The sequence below is a fragment of the Hyperoodon ampullatus genome (assembly GCF_949752795.1).
Source record: "Hyperoodon ampullatus genome assembly, chromosome: X".
Taxonomy (NCBI): Eukaryota; Metazoa; Chordata; class Mammalia; order Artiodactyla; family Ziphiidae; genus Hyperoodon; species Hyperoodon ampullatus.
In genome coordinates this window covers 133,343,703-133,359,083 of record NC_136913.1, presented here as the reverse complement: position 1 = coordinate 133,359,083, position 15,381 = coordinate 133,343,703, and the positions used below count along the sequence as shown (strand labels likewise).

The window sequence follows — 15,381 nt, the reverse complement described above, 5'->3', positions numbered from 1 at the left end:
ATGGCCTCTCTTGTTGCGGAGCACAAGCACCAGATGCACAGGCTCAATAGTTGTGGCTCATAGGCCTAGTTGCTCCGTGGCATGTGGGATCTTCCCAGACCAGGGCTCGAACCCGTGTCCCCTGCATTAGCAGGCAGATTCTCAACCACTGAGCCACCAGGGAAGCCCAAAATAGCAGTTTTGAGGAAACCAAAAGAGCAGCAAGAGAACACAGAAAGACAATTCAACGAAATCAGGAAAACAGTACATGAACAAAATCTGAAATTTAATAAAGAGATAGAAATCATGGAAAACAACCAAACCAAAATTCTGGAGCTGAAGAATTCAATGAGTAAAATGAAAAATGCAATAGAGAGCATCTATCTCAGAGTAGACTGAGTGGAAGATAGATTAAATGAGCTAAAATATAGGAAATTTGAAATCAGAGGATAACAAAGAAAAAATAATGAAAAAGAGTGATTTAGAAAGCCTATGTGATCTATAGAACTCCATCAAACATACAAATATTATAATAACTGGGGTTCCAGAAGGAAAAGAGAGGGATAAAAGGCAGAAAAGTTATTAAAGATATAATAGCTGAGAACTTCCCAAACTCAAAGAAAGACTGGGACATCCAAATTCATGATGCTAATCACCCTATTATCTCAATGCAAAAAGACCTTCTTAAGATAAATTACAAAAATCAAAGAGAAATTCCTAAAAGCAGCCAGAGGAAAAAGACTGTGATCTACAAAAGAACCCCCATTAGGTTATCAGCAGTTTTCTCAGCAGAAACCCTATGTGCCAGGAGAGAGTGGAATGACATATTCAAAATGTTGAAAGAAAAAAACTGTCAGCCAAGAATACTCTACATGGAAAAGTTATCCTTCAGATATGAAGGAGAAATAAAGATGTTCCCAGACAAACATAAGCTGAGGGATTTCATCACCACCAGACCTGCAATGCAAGAAATGCTGAATGGAAAAGACTCTAATTAGTGAAATGAAAACATATGAAGGTATATAATACACTGGTAAAGGTAAGTATACAGATTTAGAACACTCTAATTCTGTAATAGGATGGTGTGTTAAACACAACTACAGTATAAAGGTTAAAGCAAAAGAGTATTAAAAATAACTACAGCTACTGGAGAGGAGTCAAGATGGTGGAATAGGAGGACATGGAATTTGTCACTCCTCACAAGTACATCAAGAATACATCTACAAATGGAACAATTCTCATAGAGCACTTGCTGAACATTAGCAGAGGACTTCAGACAACCTAAAAGGACAAGAAAAATCCCCTCACAATGAGGTAGGATGCAAGAAAGAAGAGAAAAAGAAAAGAGGAATCAAAACAGGGACCAGCAATCTGGCGGGAAGCTGAAGGTGAGGGGAGGTCCCCACACTCAGAAAAACTCCCTCACAGTGGGGATATCAGCTGGGACAGAAACGGACCTTTGGGGAATCAAAGGAGAATGCAGTGGACACTCTGTGGAAGGCAGGACAAAGACTGCATGCATGGTCTACACTGCAGCTCTGCACATTCTGGCCTGAGTCATGAGTTGCCTGTTACGGAGGGGGGCTGGGTGCTGGAAAGTGGGGTTTGGAGTGTGGACCCAGGGAGGGGATAGCTGTTGGCTGTGAAAAGACAGCCTGAAGAGACAGGAGTAAGGAGCTCCACAACCGGGAAAGTCTGTGGAAAAAGCCCAGGATACCATAGAAGCAAGGTGTCATTGTTCAGTGGTACGTGAGGGATGGAGCCGCCATTACAAGCCCTTTCCCCACCCACCGGCTTCTTCGGCCTCTGCAGGCACTGAGAGGGGCTCCCATCTGAGCAGGCCCACTTGGCCCTCGAGCTGGGGTCTCTGCCCGTGGGCTCTGGGGGACTGAGTGCTGCACACCCCAAAGCCTCCTTGGGAATCAGCTCTGGGCACCCTTGCCTGGGACAAAAGTCTGTCGATGCTGGCGGGGGCTGAGAACTAAAGTGTGGGGTTGGGAGAATGGGTCTGGGGAGAGGAGTGCTGTTGGCTGTGTAGATATAGCAGAGGGGACAGGAGTGAGGGGATGCGTGGCTGGGAATGCCCCTAGAGGAAGTGTGGTCCTGCCTGGGAAGCAAGGTGCCATTGTTGAGAGACACGTGGGGGGCAGGACCACCACCGCCCCCACATTCCAGCTCCTGCCTACGCGGGCACTGGGAGGGACTCTCACCAGAGCGAGTGTGCCAGTCTGCTGCAACTGCCTGCTGGTTCTGCCACTGCAGGCAATTTGCACACAGCCCAACTGTGGCCGCTGTACCCCTCCCTGGCCTGAGTAAGTGTGCAGCAAGCAGCCACTGCTTTCGCTCCCTCTCACCTGGGCAAGGAACAGATGCCTGAGGGTGGTGCACACGCAGAGGTGGGGTCAAAACCAAAGCTGAGGCCCAGGGGCAGTGACTAAGGAAGAGGAATGGAAATCTTTCTGTGCAGCTGCACAAGCCGCGGATTACATCCCTGAGGTTGGCTTGCTAAATTCTGCGTCTGTGGAATACCTGAGTAGACAACAAGTGTTCCACAACTGAGACCAGTCTAGCCTTTGCAGCAGTGGACACTGGGGGCAAGGAGTCTGGCCAGGTCAGAGTCTGAGCTGGCCCCACAGTACCCACAGCAGGTCCCGAGGCCTAACTAGAGGTATTGGAAGGCCTCCTGAGGAGACAAGGATTGGCTCTGGCTCACTGTGGGGGCAAGGACACTGACAGAGGAGGCCCCAAGAAAATATTCTTATTACTATTATTCTTTTTTGTTTGTTTCATTTTGTTCAGTTGTTGGTGCTGTTGCTTTTATTATTTTTTACCTTTCTATTCTTTATTTTTATTTAAAAAGAATTTTTTAACATATATATTTTTAAATTTTTACTTTACTTTTTTGTTGTTTTGTGGGTTTATTCTGGTTTTTGTTCTTTCCCTTTTATTTTTTTATTGTTTTTATGTCTCTATTTTGTTTTCTTCACTTTTTTGCTGTTTGCTTTCTGTTTTAGTTTTATTTTTCATTTTTTTGTTTTTGTTAGTTTAGTCCTTATGGACTATTCTCATCTTTGAATTCCTTTGTTTGTTTGTGCTCTTGTTTTGTTTTTATTTTCTTTTCTTTTTCCTGCGTGTGTGTTTGTTGTGTTGTTGCTGCTGCTGTCTCTTTGCTGTTGTTTTTGCTATTTGTCTTGGATTTTGTCTGTTTGTTTTCTTTTCTATTTTTCCTTTTTTCTCTGGCTGCTCTGTGAAGCTGGTGGGCTCTTGGATCCCTGGCCAGGGGTCGGACCTGGGCCTCCGGGGTGGGAGCGCCAACTACAGGACACTGGACTGCCAGAGAATCCCCGGGCCCAGGGAATATTAATAGGTGCACGTTCTCCTGGAGGTATCCACATCAAAACCAGGACCCAGCCCAACACAACTGCCTGCAGGCTCCAGTGCTGGACACCTCACGCCAAACAACCAACAAGACAGGAACACAGCCCCACCCATCAGCAGACAGACTGCCTAAAGTTGTACTAAGCTCACAGAAACCCCAAAACACACCACCTGATGCGGCCCTGCCCTAAGAGGGAAAAGACTCAGTTCCACCCACCAGAGGACAGGCACCAGTCTCTTCCACCAGGAAGCATACACAAGCCCCTGGACCAACTTCACTCACTAGGGGGCAGACAATAGAAGTAAGAGGAATTACGACCCTGCAGCCTGTGGAAAGGAGACCATAAACACAGTAGGTCAGACAAAATAAGACGACAAAGAAATATGTTGCAGACGAAGGAGCAAGGTAAAAACCCACAAGACCAAATAAATGAAGAGAGGAAATCTACCTGAAAAATAATTCAGAGTAATGACAGTAAAGATGATCCAAGATCTTGAAAACAGAATGGAGGCAAGGATAGAGAAGATACAAGAAATATTTAACAAGCACCTAGAAGAACTAAAGAACAAACAATCAGTGATGAACAACACAATAACTGAAATGAAAAATATACTAGAAGGAATTAACAGCAGAATAACTGAGGCAGAAGAATGGAGAAGTGAGCTGGAAGATAGAATGGTAGAAATAACTGCCATGGAGAAGAATAAGGAAAAAAGAATGAAAAGAAATTAAGACACTCTAAGAGACCTCTGGAAAAACATTAAACACACCAACATTTGAATTACAGGGGTCCAAGAAAAAGAGAAAGGGAAAGGTACTGAGAAAATATGTGAAGAGATTGTAGTTGAAAACTTCCCTATTGTGGGAAAGGAAATAGTCAATCAAGTCCAGGAAGTGCAGAGAGTCCCATACAGGATAAACCCAAGGAGAAAAACACCGAGACACATATTAATCAAACTAACATAAATTAAATACAAAGAAAAACTATTAAACGCAGCAAGGGAAAATCAACAAATAACCAAGAAGGGAATCCCCATAAGCTTATCAGCTTATTTTTCAGCAGAAACTCTGCAGGCCAGAAGGGAGTGGCAGGACATATCTCAAGTGATGAAAGGGAAAAACATACAACCAAGACTACTCTACTCAGTGAGGATCACATTCAGATTCAATGGAGAAATCAAAAGCCTTACAGACAAGCAAAAGCTAAGAGAATTCAGCACCACCAAACCAGCTTTACAGCAAATGCTAAAGGAACTTCTCTAGGTGGGAAACACAAGAGAAGGAAAAGACCCACAAGAACAAACCCAAAACAATAAAGAAGATGGTAATAGGAACATACATATGTATAATTACCTTAAGTGCAAATGGATTAAATGCTCCAACCAAAAGACACAGACTAGATGAATGCATTCAAAAACAAGACCCGTATATATGCTGTCTACAAGAGACCCACTTCAGACATAGAAACACATACACACGGAAAGTGAGGGGATGGAAAAAGATATTCCATACAAATGGGAATCAAAAGAAAGCTGGAGTAGCAATACTCGTATCAGAAAAGATAGACTTTAAAATAAAGACTATTATAAGAGATAAGGAAGGACACTACATAATGATCAAGGGATCGATCCAGGAAAATATAACAATTGTAAATATTTATACACCCAACATAGACGCATCTCAGCACATAAGGCAAATGTTAACAGCCATAAAAGGGGAAACTGACAGTAACACAATAATAGTGGAGGACTTTAACACCCCACTTACACCAATGGACAGATTATCCAGACAGAAAATAAATAAGGAAACACAAGCTTTAAATGATACAATAGACCACATAGACTTAATTGATATTTACAGGACATTCTACCCAAAAGTGGCAGAATACACTTTCTTCTCAAGTGCTCATGGAACATTTTCTCCAGGACAGATCACATCTTGGGTCACCATCAAGTCTCAGTAAATTTAACAAAATTGAAATCATATCAAGCATCATTTCTGACCACAATGCTATGAGATAAGAAATCAATCACAGGAAAAAAACTGTAAAAAATACAAACACATGGAGGCTAAACAATATGTTACTAAATAACCAAGAGATCACTGAAGAAATCAAAGAGGAAATCAAAAAATACCTAGAGACAAATGACAACGAAAATACAATGACCTAAAACTTATGGGATGCAGCAAAAGCAGTTCTAAGAAGGAAGTTTACAGCAATACAATCCTACCTCAAGAAACAAGAAAAATCTCAAATAAACAAGCTAAACTTACACCTAAAGCAACGAGAGAAAAAACAAACAAAACCCAAAGTTAGTAGAAGGAAATAAATCATAAAGATCAGAGCAGAAATAAATGACATAGAAATGAAGAAAACAATAGCAAAGATCAATGAAACTAAAAGCTGGTTCTTTGAGAAGATAAACAAAAATGATAAACCTTTAGCCAGACTCATCAAGTAAAAAAGGGAGAGGATCCAAATCAATAAAATTAGAGGGGCTTCTCTGGTGGCGCAGTGGTTGGGAGTCCGCCTGCCGATGCAGGGGACGTGGGTTCGTGCCCCAGTCCGGGAAGACCCACATGCCATGGAGCGGCTAGGCCCATGAGCCATGGCTGCTGGGCCTGCACGTCCGGAGCCTGTGCTCCGCAACGGGAGAGGCCACAACAGTGAGAAGCCCGCGTACCGCAAAAAAAAAATAGAAATGAAAAATGAGAAGATACAATTGACATCACAGAAATACAGAGGATCATAAGAGACTACTACAAGCAACTCTATGCCAATAAAATGGACAACCTGGAAGAAATGGACAAATTCTTAGAAAAGTACAACCATCCAAGACTGAACCAAGAAGAAATAAAAAATATGACCAGACAAATCACAAATAATGAAATTGAAGCTGTGATTAAAAATCGTCCAACAAACAGAAGTCCAGGACCAGATGGCTTGACAGGCGAATTCTATCAAACATTTAGAGAAGAGCTAACACCTATACTTCTCAAACTCTTGCAAAACACTGCAGAGGCTGGAACACTCCCAAATTCACTCTACAAGGCCACCATCACCCTGACACCAAAACCAGACAAAGATACCACAAAAAAAGAAACTTACAGGCCAATATCACTGATGAACACAGACTCAAAAATCCTGAACAAAATACTAGCAAACAGAATCCAACAACACATTAAAAGGATCATACACCATGACCAACTGGGATTTATACCAGGATGCAAGGATTCTTCAACATACAAAAATCAACGTGATACACCATATTAACTAATTGAAGAATAAAAACCATATGAGCATCTCAATAGATGCAGAAAAAGCTTTTGACAAAACTCAACACACATTTACGATAAAAACTCTCCAGAAAGTGGGCACAGGGAGAACCTACCTCAATATAACAAAGGCCATATATGACAAACCCACAGCAAACATCATTCTCGATGGTGAAAAACTGAAAGCATTTCCTCTAAGATCAGGAACAAGACTAGGATGTCCACTCTCGCCACTATTATTCAGCATAGTTTTGGAAGTCCTAGCCACGGCGATCAGAGAAGCAAAAGAAATACAAATGGGAAAAGAAGTAAAACTGTCACTGTTTGCAGATGACATGATACTGTACATAGAAAATCTTGAAGATGCCACCAGAAAACCACTAGAGCTAATCTATGAATTTGGTAAAGTAGCAGGATACAAAATTTATACGCAGAAATCTCTTGCATTCCTATACACTAACAACAAAAGATCAGAAGGAGAAATCAAGGAAACGATCCCATTTACCACTGCAACAAAAAGAATAAAATACCTAGGATAAACCTACACAAGGAGGCAAAAGACCTGTATGCAGAAAACTATAAGATATTGATGAAAGAAATCAAAGACGACAAAAACAGATGGAGAGATATACTGTGTTCTTAGATTGGAAGAATCAATATTTTGAAAATGACTATACTATGCAAAGCAATCTACAGATTCAATGCAATCCCTATCAAATTACCAATGGCATTTTTCACAGAACTAGAACAAAAAAGTTCACCATTTGTATGGAAACACAAAAGACCCCAAATAACCAAAGCAATCTTGAGAAAGAAAAACGGAGCTGGAGAAATCAGGCTCCCTGACTTCAGACTATACTACAAAGCTACCGTAATCAAGACAGTATGGCAATGGCACAAAAATAGAAATATAGATCAGTGGAACAGGATAGAAAGCCCAGAGATAAACTGACATACCTATGGTCACCTAATCTATGACAAAGAGGCAAAAATATACAATGGAGAACAGACAGCCTCTTCAATAAGTGGTGCTGGGAAAACTGGATAGCTGCGCGTAAAAGAATGAAATTAGAACACGCCCTAACACCATACGCAAAAATAAACTCAAAATGGATTTAAGATCTAAGTGTAAGGCCAGACACTATAAAACTCTCAGAGGAAAACACAGGCAGAACACTCTTTGACAGGAATCACAGCAAGATCCTTTTTGATCCACCTCCTAGAGTAATGAGAATAAAAACAAAAATAAACAAATGGGGCCTAATGAAACTTAAAAGCTTTTGCACAGAAAAGGAAACCATAAACAAGACGAAAAGCCAGCCCTCAGAATGGGAGGAAATATTTGCAAACAAAGCAACTGACAAATGATTAATCTCCAAATTATATAAGCAGCTCATGCAGCTCAATATCAAAAAAACAAACAACCCAACCAAAAAATGGGTGGATGACCTAAATAGATATTTCTCCACAGAAGACATACAGATGGCCAAGAGGCACATGAAAGGATGATCAACATCACTAATCATTAGAGAAATGCAAATCAAAACTACAATGAGGTATTACCTCACACTGGTTAGAATGGCCATCGTCAAAAAGTCTACAAACAATAAATGCTGGAGGGGGTGTGGAGAAAAGGGAACCCTCATGCACTGTTGGTGGGAATGTAAATTGATACAGCCACTATGGAAAACAGTATGGAGGTTCCTTAGAAAACTAAAAATAGAACTACCATACGACCCAGCAATCCCACTACTGGGCATATACCCTGAGAAAACCATAATTCAAAAAGAGACATGCACAGTGAACACATGCACAGTGTTCATTGCAGCACTATTTACAATAGTCAGCACATAGAAACAACCTAAATGTCCACTGACAGATAAAGAAGTTGTGGTACATATATACAATGGAATATTACTCAGCCATTAAAAGGAATGGAACTGGGTCATTTGCAGAGACGTGGATGGACCTAGAGAATGTCATACAGAGTGAGTAAGTCAGAAAGAGAAAAACAAATATTGTATATTAACACACGTATGTGGAATCTAGAAAAATGGTATTGATGATCTTATTTGTAAAGCAGAAATAGAGACACAGATATAGAGAACAAATGTATGGATACCAAGGGGGAAAGTGGGGTGGGGGTGAGGAAATTGAAATTGACACATATACATTATTGATACTATGTATAAAATAGACAACAAATGAGAACATACTGTATAGCACAGGGAACTCTACTTAATGCACTCTGGTGACCTAAATGGGAAGGAAACCCAAAAAAAGAGGCAATATATGTGTATGTATAACTGATTCATTTTGCTGTACAGTAGAAACTAATACAACATTGAAAAGCAACTATACTCCAATAAAAACTAATTAAAAAATAATTACAGCTACTATAATTTGTTAATGAATGCACAATATAAAAAGAGGTAAAGTGTGATGTCAAAAAGATAAAATAGGGATAGTAAATGGGTGGAGGTTTGTATGCAAAGTTAAGTTGCTATCAGCTTAAAATTGACTATTTTATCTATAAGAGCCTTTATGTAAGCCCAATGGAAACCACAAAACAAAAATCTATATTAGATTCACAAAAGACAAAGAAAGGGGAAATAGAGGACACAACCACAGAAAATCACCAATTTAAAAAGGTAAGCAGAAGTAGAGGGAAATAGGAACAATGAAACCATAAAACAGGCAGAAAGCAATGAATGAAATGTAATTAGTAAGTCCTTTCATATCAATAATTACTCAAACTGTAAATGGATTGAATTTACCAATCAAAAGGCACAGAGTGGTTGGACAGATAAAAAAACAAGACTCAACTATATGCTGGCTACAAGAGACTCACTCCAGATTTAAGTCCACACACAGACTCAAAGTGAAGGGATAGAAAAAGATATTCCATGCAAGTAGAAACCAAAAGAAAGTGGGTATAACTATACTTATATCACACAAAATAAGATTATACACCAAAAATGGTAACAAGAGACACATAAGGTCATTATAAAATAATAAAGTGGTCAATTCATTAAGAAGATATAACAATCAATGATATGCTCACATGATATCAGAGCACCTAATTATCTTAGGCAAATACTAAAAGATCTGAAGGAAGAAATAGACAATACAATATTAGGGGACTTCAATACCCCATTTTCAGCAATGGATAGATCATCCAGACAGAAAATCAAAAAAGAAACACTGGACTCAAAACACACATTAGACCAAGTGAACCTGACATGTACAAAACAATTCATCCAACAGCAGCAGAATACACAGTCTTCTCAAGTGCACACAGAACATTCTCCAGGACAGATCATCTGATAGGACACAAAACAAGTCTTAACTAACTCAAGAAGATTGAAATCATACTATCTTTTTTGTCCACAATGGTATGAAACTAGATATCAACAATAAAAGGAAAGCTAGAAAATCTACAAATATGTGGAAATTAAATAACACACTCCTGAACAACCAATGGGTCAAAGAATAAATCAAAATGGAAATAAAAAATATCTTGAAACAAGTGAAAATGGAAAGACAACACACTAAAACCTAGAGGATGCTGCAAAAGCAGTCTCAAAGGGAAATTTATAGTGATAAATGCATATATTAAGAAAATAGAAAGATCTCAAATAAACAACCTAACTTTACATTTCAAGGAACTAGAAAAAGAACAAAGTAAGCCCAAAGTTAGCAGAAGAAAGGAAATAACAAAAATCATGGTGGAAATAACTGAAATAGAGACCAGAAAAACAATAGAAAATATCAGCAAAACTAAGAGCTGGTTTTCTGAAAAGATAAACAAAATTGACAAAGCTTTGGCTAGACTAAGAAAAAAAGAGGACTCAAATAAATAAAATCAGAAATGAAAGAGAAGATATCACAACTGATAGCTCATATGATAGCTCAGAAATACAAAGGACCATAAGAGACTACTATGAAAAGTTATATGCCAACAAACTGGATAACCTAGAAGAAGTGAATATATTCCTAGAAACATACAACCTACCAAGACTAAATCAGAAAGTAACAGAAACTCTGAAAATTCTAATAATGAACAAAGAGATTGAATCAGTAATCAAAAGCCTCCCAACAGAGAAAAGCCCAGTACCAAATGGCTTCACTGGTGAGTTCTACCAAACATTTAAAGGAAAGTTAATGCCAATTCATCTCAAACTTTTTGAAAAAAATGGAAGAGGAGGAAATACTTCCAAACGCATTTTACAAGGCCAGCATTACCCTGATACCAAAGCCAGATAAGGACACTATGAGAAAACAAAACTAGAGCAATATTCCTGATGAATATAGGTGCAAAAATTCTCAAAATATTAGCAAATTGAATTCAACAACACATCAAAACAATCATACACCAACTAGGTGGGATTTATCCCTGGGATGCAAGGATAGTTTGATATACACAAATCAATACATGTGATATACCACGTTAATAGAATGAAAGATAAATATTTATGATCATCTCAATAAATGGGGAAAAGACAATTGACAAAATTCAGCATAATTTCATAACAAAAATTCTCAACAAACTGAATATTGAAGGAGTTTACTTCAACATAATAAAGGCCATTATGTCAGACCCATAGCTTAACATCATACGCAATGATGAAAGATTGAAAGCTTTTCCTCTAAGATCAGGAACAAGACAAGGGTGCCCACTCTCATCACTATTGTTCATAAAATACTAGAAATCCTAGCTAGAGAAATCAAGCAAGACAAAGAAATAAAAGGCATCCAAATTGGAAAGGAAGAAGTAAACTTGCCATTATTTAAGATGATATGATATTATACATAGAAAATATTAAAGATTCAACCAAAAAAACTGTTAAAACTAGTCAATGAATTCAATCAAGTTGCAGGATATAAAATCAACATACAGAAATCAGTTGTTTCTATATAATAACAAAATATCAACAGAAGTAATAAAACTATCCCAATCACAATACCATAAAAAATAATAAAATATTTAGGAATAAACTTAACCAAGGAAGTGAAGATCTGTGTGATAAAAACTACAAGACTTTGATGAAAGAAATTAAAGAATATACAAACAAATGGAAATATATCCCATGTTCATGGATCAGAAAAATTAATACTGTTAAAATATTCATAGTACCCAAATTCATCTACAGATTCAATGCAATCTATCAAAATTCCAATGGCATTTTTGATGGAAATAGAAAAAACAATCCTAAAATGTATATGAAACCACAAAAGATCCCAAATAGCCATAGTAATCCTGAGAAAGAAGAACAAGGCCAGAGGCATTACACTTCCTGATTTCAAACTACACTATAAAGCTATAGTAATTAAAACAGTATTGCTGGCAAAAATAGATACATGGACCATTGGAACAAAATGGAGAGACCAGAAGTAAACCCCCACATATAGAGTCAACTACGATTTGACAAGGGAGTCAAGAACACTCAATGGGGAAAGGATGGTCTCTTCAGCAAATGGTGTTGGGAAAACCACATGGAGAGCCACATGCAGAAAATTGAAATTGGACCCCTATATATATCACTCAAAAAATTAACTTGAAATGGATTAAAGACTTAAATGTAAGACCTGAAACCAATAAAACACCTAGAAGAAAATATAGGGAAGAAATTTCTTGACACTGGTCTTTGCAATGATATTTAGCATACCAAAAGCACAAGCAACAAAAGCAAAATCAACAAGTTGGACTACATCAAACTACAGAGCTTCTGGACATGAAAAGAAACAATCAACAAAATGAAAAGGCAACTTATAGAAAGGGAGAAAATATTTACAAACCATATATTGGATAAGAAGTTATCATCCAAAATATATAAAGAATTAATACAACTCAATAACAAAAAAACAAACAATTGGATTAAAAAATGGGCAGAGGAACTGAATATAATTTTTCCAAAGAAGATATACAAATGGCCAACAGGTACATTAAAAGATGCTCAACATCACAAGTCATCAGGAACATGCAAATAAAAACCACAATGAAATATCAACTTCATACCAGTTAGAATGGCTATCATCAAGAAGAAAGAGATAAGTGTTGGTGAGCATATGGAGAAAAGGGAACCCTTATGCACTGCTGGTGGGAATGTAAATTGGTTCAATCACTATGAAAAACAGTATGGAGTTTCCTTAAAAAAATTAGAAATACAACTACCATATATATCTAGCAATTCCATTTCTGGGTTTTTATCTGAAGGAAATGAAAGCAGGATATTGAAAGGATATCTGTACTCCCATGTTTATCGCAGCATTATTTCACAACAGCCAAGATATGGAAACAAGCTAAGTGTCTGTCAATGGATGAATGGATAAAGAAGATGTGGTGTATATATATAATGGAATATTATTGAGCCATGAGAAAAATGAAAATCCTGCCATTTGCAACAATGGGGATGGATCTTGAGGGCACCATGCTTAGTGAGATAAGCTAGTCAAAGAAAGACAAATATTGTATGATATTACTCATATGTGGAATCTAAAAATGTGAACCTTATAGAACCAGAGTAGAATGGTGGTTACCAGGGGCTGGGGGGTACAGGAATTGGGGAGATGTTGTAAAAGGGTACAGACTTGCAACTAGAAGATTAGTAAGTTCTGAACATCTAGTGTACAGCACACTAATTGTAGTCAACAATACTGTATTATATACTTCAAAATTGCTAAAGCCACATTTTATATAACTCCATTTATATGAAATATCCAGAACAAGCAAATCTATACAGACAGAAAGGAGATTAATTGTTGCTTAGGTCTGCAGGTTGAGGGGAAGAGAGGAGTGACTGTAAATGGGTACAGAATTTCTTTTGGGGGTAATGAAAATGTTCTAAAATTGATTGTGGTGATAGTCATACAACTCTGTGGACATAGTAAAAACCATTGGACTGTATACTTTAAATGGGTAAATTGTATGGTATGTGAATTATATGTCAATAAAGCTGTTAAAAAAATCAAAGGGAGATGATTAGGAAGGTTTTTGCTACATTTTTAATTTGCTATTTATGTAATTCTAAACATAAATGTCATTTAAGAGGAGTTGATTAAAAAGGTTCATTTTCTGGAAACATGCATCTGCAATAAATACTATTGTAGCAGTTGGCTGCTTCCACTTTTAGGCAAAATAAATATATTTGGTGACCAAAAAAAGAGAAAAATATTAGTAGTTTTTCAATAGGTATATTGAAAGATATATTTAAGAGTTCTCTAGTCTGCATCTAGACCTATATTTAAAACTAAAATCAATGAAAGGAAATCACTTCAAATAACCAAGAGACATACATATTAAGAAATATAAAAATGTTTCTGCCTTTTGATTATTAATCCCATTCCTGGGAACTAATCTCAACAAAATAAGAAGAATAGGCACAGAAACATTTATAACAGTACTGTTACTATAACACAAACTCTAAATCAGTGCTACCTAAGAGTGTTTGCTACTGCTCAACTAAGTCTCCAAGTATACTGTTCAGTCAAATTGACATTTTCATAGCAAGATGTTCTCAATGAAGGAAGCACAGCATTGACTTCTATTCTGGAGCAAGCTCCTTATCTGGTTGAAAAACAGCACTCTGAGTAATAATGCTCTAAAGACCCAAAGTGTCCAACATAAGGACATAATTGGTCACCTGTGATATAACTCAAAGAAATACTGTATGAGCATAAAGTAGACTAACAGCTAACAATCATTCAGCTCTTACTATGTGCCAGGGACTGTACACAGTGTTTTACATACATTACCTCTTTTATCCTGGTAACCTCAGGTTCTATTACCTCCTTTTTGCAGATTAAGGAATAAAGGTCAGAGAGGTTAGAGGACTGATCAAGGCCTAACAGCAGGTAGGAAGTGAAATCAGGACTCAAACTCAGGCATGTATGACTCCAAATCTTGATTACTCTATTATACTGCCTCCACAAAACTGAATATAAACTATGATTAACTATGTATACATGTAAGTAAAAATTTAAAGGAAAGAAAATGTAAATAAAACTTTAGGATGTTGAGACAAAGTAAATTTTTAAAATGTCTTTTCATAACTTTTAAGTGTTCTAATAATAAATGTAAAAGTAATTCAAACAGTAAATTCAAAATTATGATTAAATGGACATCTACGAAATGACGTCTCAGTTAAATATCTTGTAAAGCATTTATATACTAATTTTTGTTCAATTTTATATTAAGAATTTATTCTCTGCAAGACATTCCTCTTAGAAGATATACTTAAGAGTGGTTCTATAACTTGAGTATGCACTGGAATCCTCTGGAGGGCTTGTGAAAACACAGATTTCCCACTCCAAGAGTTTCTGATTCAGTAGGCTTGGGGTGGGGCCTGAAAATTTGCATTTGTAACAGGTTCCCAGGGGATGCTGATGCTGCTGGCCCAGGGACTACATCGTGAGAACAGGTGCTATTAAAAAATTAACATCATCCTAAATCTAAATACCACTGTTATAATCGATTAAAAAATAAACAGTGCATTTCTCTGGATTATTTTAATGTGGTAAATAGGTTCTTGACAAAACACAGGCCAATGGAATTCATGCCGTAGTTCATTCTCTTGAAGAATACAACAGTTTTTTGGTCCAATTCTTTCTCAGCCAAGAGCTACAAACTTTCTAAGGAGGTCAAATAGTTATACTTTAAGTGCCTATACTGATGATATCAACTATCTGGGTATTTCCAGCCAAAACTGACTAAATTATTCTAAGTTGCTGAACTGTTTAAGGGTCTT

At 37.5% G+C, this 15,381-nt stretch overlaps 1 protein-coding gene across 1 annotated transcript in view; it reads right to left on the bottom strand.

Moving 5' to 3' along the window:
• The window catches only part of VAMP7 (vesicle associated membrane protein 7), a 65,322-nt gene that overhangs the window by 16,801 nt on the left and 33,140 nt on the right, over positions 1-15,381 (bottom strand). The window lies entirely within an intron of this gene.